Raw genomic sequence first — 12,154 nt, forward strand, 5'->3', positions numbered from 1 at the left:
TTATGTCCCCCTCGGAATGGGACCTTGTCACTTTTTTGATGAAAAATTAGAATTTGCATTTTTTCACTTTTTGGACAAAAAAGATGAAATTTAGCATTTTCACTTTTTCGATGAAAAAAGTTGAAATTCACCTAAGAACACACTCAGAATGGGATTTTGTCACTTTTTTAAAGAAAAAAATTGAAATTTGATTTTTTTCACTTTTGGGACTTAAAAAGTTGAAATTTTGATTTTTTTCGCTTATTGGATGAAAAAAATTGAATTTATTTTCAAAGTCCCCAATGAGAAAGGGACTTGGTCACTTTTTTGAAGAAAAAAATGAAAATTAGTTTTTCTCATTTTTCTGACTAAAAAAGATGAAATTTTGATTTTTTTTCACTTTTTGGATGAAAAAAGTAGAAATTTTATCAAAGTCCCCACTCAGAATGGGACTTTGTCACTTTTTTGACAAAAACTGTGAATTTGCACTTTTTCACTGTTTCCATCCAATAAGTCAAAATGTCTCATTCTGACATGGGAAGCGGCACACATGTCAACTTAGACAAAAGTTGAATTATTTTCCAAGTCCCATTTCAGAATAAGATGGGACTTAGAAAAAAATTCAACGTTTGAAAAAGTCAAAAGTGCTTCCAGGTCCCTTGTCAGAATGGGAATTTGTCACTTCTTTGAAGAAGAAAATTCAATTTGGATGTTTTCACTTTTTGGATGATAAAAGTTGAAATTTTTTTAAGTCCTCATTCAGAATGGGACTTTGTGACTTTTTTGAAGAAAAAAATGAATTTGGATTTTTTCACTTTTTGGATGAAAAAAGTTGAAATTTTTCTAAGTGCCTACTCAGAATGGGACCTTGTCACTTTTTTGAAGAAAAAAATTGAAATTTGATTTTTTTCACTTTTGGGACTAAAAAAGTTTAAATTTGGATTTTTTCACTTTTTGGATGAAAAATGTTGAAATTTAATCTACGTTCCTACTCAGAATGGGACTTTGTCAATTTTTTGAAGAAAAAAATTAAAATTCTTTTTTTTTCACTTTTGGGACTACAAAAGATGAAATTAGGATTTTTTCACTTTTTGGATGAAAAAAGTTGAAATTTTTTCTAAGTCCCCACTCAGAATGGGACCTTGTCACTTTTTTGAAGAAAAATGTGAATTTGCATTTTTTCACTTTTTGGGCAAAAAAGATTAAATTTAGATTTTTTCACTTTTTGGATGAAAAAAGTTGAAATTCTTCCAAGAATACACTCAGAGTGGGATTTTTTCACTTTTTTGAAGAAAGAAATTGAAATTTGATTTTTTTCACGTTTCCGACTAAAAAAGTTGAAATTTGGATTTTTTTCACTTTTTGGATAAAACAATTTGAATTTTTTTCAAAGTCCCCAAAGAGAATGGGACTTTGTCTCTTTATTGAAGAAAAATAACAAAATTCATTTTTTCACTTTTGGGACTAAAAAAGATGAAATTTGTATTTTTTCACTATTTGGATGAAAATATTAACAAAAATGTCAAAGTCCCCACTCAGAATGGGACTTCGTCACTTTTTGATGAAAACTGTGAATTTGCACTTTTTCACTGTTTGGATCAAAAAAGTTTATCTTTCCATCCAATCAGTCAATGTGTCCCATTCTGAAATTGGAAGCGGCACACATGCCAACTTAGACAAAAGTTTAATTATTTTCTAAGTCCCATCTCAGAATAAGATGGGACTTAGAAAAAAATTCTACTTTTGAAAAAAAAAGTCAAAAGTGCATCCAAGTCTCTTGTCCGAATGGGCATTTGTCACTTCTTTGAAGAAGATAATTACATTTGGATGTTATCACTTTTTGAACGATAAAAGTTGAAATTTTTTTAAGTCCTCATTCAGAATGGGACTTTGTGACTTTTTTGAAGAAGAAAATGAATTTGGATTTTTTCACTTTTTGGATGAAAAAAGTTGAAAAGTTTCTAAGTACACACTCAGAATGGGACTTTGCCACTTTTTTGAAGAAAAAAATTGAAATTCGATTATTTCACTTTTGGGACTAAAAAAGATGACATTTGGATTTTTTCACTTTTTGGATGAAAAAAGTTGCATTTTTTTCAAAGTCCCCACTCAGAATGGGACCTTGTCACTTTTTTGAAGAAAAAAATTTAAATTTGATTTTTCACTTGTGGGACTCAAAAAGAAGACATTTGGATTTTTTCACTTTTTGGATGAAAAAAGTTGAAATGTTTTTTATGTCCCCCTCGGAATGGGACCTTGTCACTTTTTTGATGAAAAATTAGAATTTGCATTTTTTCACTTTTTGGACAAAAAAGATGAAATTTAGCATTTTCACTTTTTCGATGAAAAAAGTTGAAATTCACCTAAGAACACACTCAGAATGGGATTTTGTCACTTTTTTAAAGAAAAAAATTGAAATTTGATTTTTTTCACTTTTGGGACTTAAAAAGTTGAAATTTTGATTTTTTTCGCTTATTGGATGAAAAAAATTGAATTTATTTTCAAAGTCCCCAATGAGAAAGGGACTTGGTCACTTTTTTGAAGAAAAAAATGAAAATTAGTTTTTCTCATTTTTCTGACTAAAAAAGATGAAATTTTGATTTTTTTTCACTTTTTGGATGAAAAAAGTAGAAATTTTATCAAAGTCCCCACTCAGAATGGGACTTTGTCACTTTTTTGACAAAAACTGTGAATTTGCACTTTTTCACTGTTTCCATCCAATAAGTCAAAATGTCTCATTCTGACATGGGAAGCGGCACACATGTCAACTTAGACAAAAGTTGAATTATTTTCCAAGTTCCATCTCAGAATAAGATGGGACTTAGAAAAAAATTCAACGTTTCAAAAAGTCAAAAGTGCTTCCAGGTCCCTTGTCAGAATGGGAATTTGTCACTTCTTTGAAGAAGAAAATTCAATTTGGATGTTTTCACTTTTTGGATGATAAAAGTTGACATTTTTTTAAGTCCTCATTCAGAATGGGACTTTGTGACTTTTTTGAAGAAAAAAATGAATTTGGATTTTTTCACTTTTTGGATGAAAAAAGTTGAAATTTTTCTGAGTGCCTACTCAGAATGGGACCTTGTCACTTTTTTGAAGAAAAAAATTGAAATTTGTTTTTTTTTCACTTTTGGGACTAAAAAAGTTTAAATTTGGATTTTTTCACTTTTTGGATGAAAAATGTTGAAATTTAATCTACGTTCCTACTCAGAATGGGACTTTGTCAATTTTTGGAAGAAAAAAATTTAAATTCTTTTTTTTCACTTTTGGGACTACAAAAGATGAAATTAGGATTTTTTCACTTTTTGGATGAAAAAAGTTGAAATTTTTTCTAAGTCCCCACTCAGAATGGGACCTTGTCACTTTTTTGAAGAAAAATGTGAATTTGCATTTTTTCACTTTTTGGGCAAAAAAAATTAAATTTAGATTTTTTCACTTTTTGGATGAAAAAAGTTGAAATTCTTCCAAGAATACACTCAGAGTGGGATTTTTTCACTTTTTTGAAGAAAGAAATTGAAATTTGATTTTTTCACGTTTCTGACTAAAAAAGTTGAAATTTGGATTTTTTTCACTTTTTGGATAAAACAATTTGTCATTCTGACATGGGAAGCGGCACACATGCCAACTTAGACAAAAGTTTAATTATTTTCTAAGTCCCATCTCAGAATAAGATGGGACTTAGAAAAAAATTCTACTTTTGAAAAAAAAAGTCAAAAGTGCATCCAAGTCCCTTGTCCGAATGGGCATTTGTCACTTCTTTGAAGAAGATAATTAAATTTGGATGTTATCACTTTTTGAACGATAAAAGTTGACATTTTTTTAAGTCCTCATTCAGAATGGGACTTTGTGACTTTTTTGAAGAAGAAAATGAATTTGGATTTTTTCACTTTTTGGATGAAAAAAGTTGAAAAGTTTCTAAGTACACACTCAGAATGGGACTTTGCCACTTTTTTGAAGAAAAAAATTGAAATTCGATTATTTCACTTTTGGGACTAAAAAAGATGACATTTGGATTTTTTCACTTTTTGGATGAAAAAAGTTGCATTTTTTTCAAAGTCCCCACTCAGAATGGGACCTTGTCACTTTTTTGAAGAAAAAAATTGAAATTTGATTTTTCACTTGTGGGACTCAAAAAGATGACATTTGGATTTTTGGATGAAAAAAGTTGAAATGTTTTTTATGTCCCCCTCAGAATGGGACCTTGTCACTTTTTTGATGAAAAATTAGAATTTGCATTTTTTAACTTTTTGGACAAAAAAGATGAAATTTAGTATTTTCACTTTTTGGATGAAAAAAGTTGAAATTCTTCTAAGAACACACTCAGAATGGGATTTTGTCACTTTTTTAAAGAAAAAAATTGAAATTAGATTTTTTTCACTTTTGGGACTTAAAAAGTTGAAATTTTGATTTTTTTCACTTATTGGATGAAAAAAATTGAATTTATTTTCAAAGTCCCCAATGAGAAAGGGACTTGGTCACTTTTTTGAAGAAAAAAATTAAAATTCGTTTTTCTCATTTTTCTGACTAAAAAAGATGATATTTTGATTTTTTTTCACTTTTTGGATGAAAAAAGTTGAAATTTTATCAAAGTCCCCACTCAGAATGGGACTTTGTCACTTTTTTGACAAAAACTGTGAATTTGCACTTTTTCACTGTTTCCATCCAATAAGTCAAAATGTCTCATTCTGACATGGGAAGCGGCACACATGTCAACTTAGACAAAAGTTGAATTATTTTCCAAGTCCCATCTCAGAATAAGATGGGACTTAGAAAAAAATTCAACGTTTGAAAAAGTCAAAAGTGCTTCCAGGTCCCTTGTCAGAATGGGAATTTGTCACTTCTTTGAAGAAGAAAATTCAATTTGGATGTTTTCACTTTTTGGATGATAAAAGTTGAAATTTTTTTAAGTCCTCATTCAGAATGGGACTTTGTGACTTTTTTGAAGAAAAAATGAATTTGGATTTTTTCACTTTTTGGATGAAAAAAGTTGAAATTTTTCTAAGTGCCTACTCAGAATGGGACCTTGTCACTTTTTTGAAGAAAAAAATTGAAATTTGATTTTTTTCACTTTTGGGACTAAAAAGTTTAAATTTGGATTTTTTCACTTTTTGGATGAAAAATGTTGAAATTTAATCTACGTTCCTACTCAGAATGGGACTTTGTCAATTTTTTGAAGAAAAAAATTAAAATTCTTTTTTTTTCACTTTTGGGACTACAAAAGATGAAATTAGGATTTTTTCACTTTTTGGATGAAAAAAGTTGAAATTTTTTCTAAATCCCCACTCAGAATGGGACCTTGTCACTTTTTTGAAGAAAAATTTGAATTTGCATTTTTTCACTTTTTGGGCAAAAAAGATAAAATTTAGATTTTTTCACTTTTTGGATGAAAAAAGTTGAAATTCTTCCAAGAATACACTCAGAGTGGGATTTTTTCACTTTTTTGAAGAAAGAAATTGAAATTTGATTTTTTTCACGTTTCTAACTAAAAAAGTTGAAATTTGGATTTTTTTCACTTTTTGGATAAAACAATTTGAATTTTTTTCAAAGTCCCCAATGAGAATGGGACTTTGTCTCTTTATTGAAGAAAAATAATAAAATTCATTTTTTTCACTTTTGGGACTAAAAAAGATGAAATTTGTATTTTTTCACTATTTGGATGAAAATATTAACAAAAATGTCAAAGTCCCCACTCAGAATGGGACTTCGTCACTTTTTTGATGAAATCTGTGAATTTGCACTTTTTCACTGTTTGGATCAAAGAAGTTTATCTTTCCATCCAATCAGTCAATGTGTCCCATTCTGAAATTGGAAGCGGCACACATGCCAACTTAGACAAAAGTTTAATTATTTTCTAAGTCCCATCTCAGAATAAGATGGGACTTATAAAAAAAATTCTACTTTTGAAAAAAAAGTCAAAAGTGCATCCAAGTCCCTTGTCCGAATGGGCATTTGTCACTTCTTTGAAGAAGATAATTAAATTTGGATGTTATCACTTTTTGAACGATAAAAGTTGAAATTTTTTTAAGTCCTCATTCAGAATGGGACTTTGTGACTTTTTTGAAGAAGAAAATGAATTTGGATTTTTTCACTTTTTGGATGAAAAAAGTTGAAAAGTTTCTAAGTACACACTCAGAATGGGACTTTGCCACTTTTTTGAAGAAAAAAATTGAAATTTGATTTTTTCACTTGTGGGACTCAAAAAAAATGAAATTTGGATTTTTTCACTTTTTGGATGAAAAAAGTTGAAATTTATTCTAACTTCCCACTTAGAATGGGACCTTGTCACTTTTTTGAAGAAAAAAACTATTTGACGTTTTCACTTTTGGGACTACAAAAGTTGAAATTTGGATTTTTTTCACTTTTTGGTAGAAAAAAGTAGAATTTTTTTTTAAGTGCCCACTCAGAATGGGACTTTCTAACTTTTTTGAAGAAAAAAAATTCAAATTTGATTATTTCACTATTGGGACTAAAAAAGATGACATTTGGATTTTTTCACTTTTTGGATGAAAAAAGTTACATTTTTTTCAAGACCCCACTCAGAATGGGACCTTGTCACTTTTTTGAAGAAAAAAATTGAAATTTGATTTTTTCACTTGTGGGACTCAAAAAGATGAAATTTGGATTTCTTTCACTTTTTGGATGAAAAAAGTTGAAATGTTTTTTAAGTCCCCCTCAGAATGGGACCTTGTCACTTTTTTGAAGAAAAATTAGAATTTGCATTTTTTCACTTTTTGGACAAAAAAAGATTAAATTTAGCATTTTCACTTTTTGGATGAAAAAAGTTGAAATTCTTCTAAGAACACACTCAGAATGGATCCAAATTTCATCTTTTTTAGTCCCAAAAGTGAAAAAAAATGAATTTTCTTTTTTTTCTTCAATAAAGAGACAAAGTCCCATTCTCATTGGGGACTTTGAAAATAAATTCAATTTTTTTCATCCAAAAAGTGAAAAAAAATCCAAATTTCAACTTTTTTAGTCCCAAACATGAAAAAAATCAAATTTCAATTTCTTTCTTCAAAAAAGTGAAAAAAATTCCCACTCTGAGTGTGTTCTTGGAAGAATTTCAACTTTTTTCATCCAAAAAGTGAAAAAATCTAAATTTCATCTTTTTTGTCCAAAAAGTGAAAAACTGCAAATTCACAATTTTCTTCCAAAAAGTGACAAGGTCCCATTCTGAGTGGGGACTTGGAAAAAATTTCAACTTTTTTCATCCAAAAAGTGAAAAAATCCTAATTTCATCTTTTTTAGTCCCAAAAGTGAAAAAAAATTTTTTTAATTTTTTTCTTCAAAAAATTGACAAAGTCCCATTCTGAGTGGAGACTTTGATAAAATTTCAACTTTTGTCATCCAAAAAGTGAAAAAATCAAAATTTCATCTTTTTTAGTCCGAAAAGTGAAAAAAACGAATTTTAATGTTTTTCTTCAAAAAAAGTGACCAAGTCCCATTCTCATTGGGGACTTTGAAAATAAATTCTATTTTTTTCATCCAAAAGTGAAAAAAATCCAAATTTCTACTTTTTTAGTCCCAAACGTGAAAATAATCTAATTTCAATTTTTTTCTTCAAAAAAAGTGACAAAATCCCACTCTGAGTGTGTTCTTGGAAGAATTTCAACTTTTTTCATCCAAAAAGTGAAAAAATCTAAATTTCATCTTTTTTGTCCAAAAAGTGAAAAAATGCAAATTCATATTTTTCTTCAAAAAAGTGACAAGGTCCCATTCTGAGTGGGGACTTTGAACAAATTTCAACTTTTTTCATCCAAAAAGTGAAAAAATCAAAATTTAAACTTTTTTAGTCCCAAAAGTGAAAAAAATCAAATTTCCATTTTTTTCTTCAAAAAAGTGACAAGGTCCCATTCTGAGTGGGCACTTAGAAAAATTTCAACTTTTTTCATCCAAAAAGTAAAAAAATCAAAATTCATTTTTTTCTTCAAAAAAGTCACAAAGTCCCATTCTGAATGAGGACTTAAAAATTGTTCAACTTTTATCATCCAAAAAGTGAAAACATCCAAATTTAATTTTCTTCTTCAAAGAAGTGACAAATTCCCATTCTGACAAAGGACCTGGAAGCACTTTTGACTTTTTCAAAAGTTGAATTTTTTTCTAAGTCCCATCTTATTCTGAGATGGGACTTAGAAAATAATTCAACTTTGTCTAAGTTGACATGTGTGCCGCTTCCCATGTCAGAATGAGACATTTTGACTTATTGGATGGAAACAGTGAAAAAGTGCAAATTCACAGTTTTCGTCAAAAAAGTGACAAAGTCCCATTCTGAGTGGGGACTTTGATAAAATTTCAACTTTTTTCATCCAAAAAGTGAAAAAAAAATCAAAATTTCATCTTTTTTAGTCAGAAAAGTGAGAAAAATGATTTTTATTTTTTTTCTTCAAAAAAGTGACCAAGTCCCTTTCTCATTGGGGACTTTGAAAATAAATTCAAATTTTTTCATCCAATAAGTGAAAAAATCCAAATTTCAACTTTTTTTAGTCCCAAAAGTGAAAAAAATCAAATTTAAATTTTTTTCTTAAAAAAAGTGACAAAATCCCATTCTGAGTGTGTTCTTAGAAGAATTTCAACTTTTTTCATCCAAAAAGTGAAAATGCTAAATTTAATCTTTTTTTGTCCAAAAAGTGAAAAAATGCAAATTCTAATTTTTCTTCAAAAAAGTGACAAGGTCCCATTCTGAGGGGGACTTAAAAAAACATTTCAACTTTTTTCATCCAAAAAGTGAAAGAAATCCAAATTTCATCTTTTTGAGTCCCACAAGTGAAAAAATCAAATTTCAATTTTTTTCTTCAAAAAAGGGACAAGGTCCCATTCTGAGTGGGGTCTTGAAAAAAATGTAACTTTTTTCATCCAAAAAGTGAAAAAATCCAAATGTCATCTTTTTTAGTCCCAATAGTGAAATAATCAAATTTGAATTTTTTTTCTTCAAAAAAGTTAGAAAGTCCCATTCTGAGGGGGCACTTAAAAAAAATTTCTACTTTTTTCTACCAAAAAGTGAAAAAAATCCAAATTTCAACTTTTGTAGTCCCAAAAGTGAAAACGTCAAATTTCAAGTTTTTTTCTTCAAAAAAGTGACAAGGTCCCATTCTAAGTGGGAAGTTAGAATAAATTTCAACTTTTTTCATCCAAAAAGTGAAACAATCCAAATTTCATTTTTTTTGAGTCCCCACAAGTGAAAAAATCAAATTTCAATTTTTTTCTTCAAAAAAGTGGCAAAGTCCCATTCTGAGTGTGTACTTAGAAACTTTTCAACTTTTTTCATCCAAAAAGTGAAAAAATCCAAATTCATTTTCTTCTTCAAAAAAGTCACAAAGTCCCATTCTGAATGAGGACTTAAAAAAATTTCAACTTTTATTGTTCAAAAAGTGATAACATCCAAATTTAATTATCTTCTTCAAAGAAGTGACAAATGCCCATTCGGACAAGGGACTTGGATGCACTTTTGACTTTTTTTTTCAAAAGTAGAATTTTTTTCTAAGTCCCATCTTATTCTGAGATGGGACTTAGAAAATAATTAAACTTTTGTCTAAGTTGGCATGTGTGCCGCTTCCAATTTCAGAATGGGACACATTGACTGATTGGATGGAAAGATAAACTTTTTTGATCCAAACAGTGAAAAAGTGCAAATTCACAGTTTTCATCAAAAAAGTGACGAAGTCCCATTCTGAGTGGGGACTTTGACATTTTTGTTAATATTTTCATCCAAATAGTGAAAAAATACAAATTTCATCTTTTTTAGTCCCAAAAGTGAAAAAAATGAATTTTATTATTTTTCTTCAATAAAGAGACAAAGTCCCATTCTCATTGGGGACTTTGAAAAAAATTCAAATTGTTTTATCCAAAAAGTGAAAAAAATCCAAATTTCAACTTTTTTAGTCAGAAACGTGAAAAAAATCAAATTTCTATTTCTTTCTTCAAAAAAGTGAAAAAATCCCACTCTGAGTGTATTCTTGGAAGAATTTCAACTTTTTTCATCCAAAAAGTGAAAAAATCTAAATTTAATCTTTTTTGCCCAAAAAGTGAAAAAATGCAAATTCACATTTTTCTTCAAAAAAGTGACAAGGTCCCATTCTGAGTGGGGACTTAGAAAAAATTTCAACTTTTTTTCATCCAAAAAGTGAAAAAAATCCTAATTTCATCTTTTGTAGTCCCAAAAGTGAAAAAAAAAGAATTTTAATTTTTTTCTTCAAAAAATTGACAAAGTCCCATTCTGAGTAGGAACGTAGATTAAATTTCAACATTTTTCATCCAAAAAAGTGAAAAAATCCAAATTTAAACTTTTTTAGTCCCAAAAGTGAAAAAAATCAAATTTCAATTTTTTTCTTCAAAAAAGTGACAAGGTCCCATTCTGAGTAGGCACTTAGAAAAATTTCAACTTTTTTCATCCAAAAAGTGAAAAAATCCAAATTCATTTTTTTCTTCAAAAAAGTCACAAAGTCCCATTCTGAATGAGGACTTAAAAAAATTTCAACTTTTATCATCCAAAAAGTGAAAACATCCAAATTGAATTTTCTTCTTCAAAGAAGTGACAAATTCCCATTCTGACAAGGGACCTGGAAGCACTTTTTGACTTTTTCAAACGTTTAATTTTTTTCTAAGTCCCATCTTATTCTGAGATGGGACTTGGAAAATAATTCAACTTTTGTCTAAGTTGACATGTGTGCCGCTTCCCATGTCAGAATAAGACATTTTGACTTATTGGATGGAAACAATGAAAAAGTGCAAATTCACAGTTTTTGTCAAAAAAGTGACAAAGTCCCATTCTGAGTGGGGACTTTGATAACATTTCAACTTTTTTCATCCAAAAAGTGAAAAAAAATCAAAATTTCATATTTTTTAGTCAGAAAAATGAGAAAAACTAATTTTAATTTTTTTCTTCAAAAAAGTGACCAAGTCCCTTTCTCATTGGGGACTTTGAAAATAAATTCAATTTTTTTAATCCAATAAGCGAAAAAAATCAAAATTTCAACTTTTTAAGTCCCAAAAGTGAAAAAAATCAAATTTCAATTTTTTTCTTTACAAAAGTGACAAAATCCCATTCTGAGTGTGTTCTTAGAAGAATTTCAACTTTTTTCATCCAAAAAGTGAAAATGCTAAATTTCATCTTTTTTGTCCAAAAAGTGAAAAAATGCAAATTCTAATTTTTCATCAAAAAAGTGACAAGGTCCCATTCTGAGGGGGACATAAAAAACATTTCAACTTTTTTCATCCAAAAAGTGAAAAAAAACCAAATGTCTTCTTTTTGAGTCCCACAAGTGAAAAATCAAATTTCAATTTTTTTCTTCAAAAAAGTGACAAGGTCCCATTCTGAGTGGGGACTTTGAAAAAAATGCAACTTTTTTCATCCAAAAAGTGAAAAAATCCAAATGTCATCTTTTTTAGTCCCAAAAGTGAAATAATCGAATTTCAATTTTTTTCTTCAAAAAAGTGGCAAAGTCCCATTCTGAGTGTGTACTTAGAAACTTTTCAACTTTTTTCATCCAAAAAGTGAAAAAATCCAAATTCATTTTCTTCTTCAAAAAAGTCACACAGTCCCATTCTGAATGAGGACTTAAAAAAATGTCAACTTTTATCGTTCAAAAAGTGATAACATCCAAATTTCATTATCTTCTTCAAAGAAGTGACAAATGCCCATTCGGACAAGGGACTTGGATGCACTTTTGACTTTTTTTTTCAAAAGTAGAATTTTTTTCTAAGTCCCATCTTATTCTGAGATGGGACTTAGAAAATAATTAAACTTTTGTCTAAGTTGGCATGTGTGCCGCTTCCAATTTCAGAATGGGACACATTGACTGATTGGATGGAAAGATAAACTTTTTTGATCCAAACAGTGAAAAAGTGCAAATTCACAGTTTTCATCAAAAAAGTGACGAAGTCCCATTCTGAGTGGGGACTTTGACATTTTAGTTAATATTTTCATCCAAATAGTGAAAAAATACAAATTTCATCTTTTTTAGTCCCAAAAGTGAAAAAAATGAATTTTATTATTTTTCTTCAATAAAGAGACAAAGTCCCATTCTCATTGGGGACTTTGAAAAAAAATTCAAATTGTTTTATCCAAAAAGTGAAAAAAATCCAAATTTCAACTTTTTTAGTCAGAAACGTGAAAAAAATCAAATTTCAATTTCTTTCTTCAAAAAAGTGAAAAAATCCCACTCTGAGTGTATTCTTGGAA

The sequence above is a fragment of the Pleurodeles waltl genome, chromosome 4_2 (genome assembly GCF_031143425.1).
Source record: "Pleurodeles waltl isolate 20211129_DDA chromosome 4_2, aPleWal1.hap1.20221129, whole genome shotgun sequence".
NCBI lineage: Eukaryota > Metazoa > Chordata > Amphibia > Caudata > Salamandridae > Pleurodeles > Pleurodeles waltl.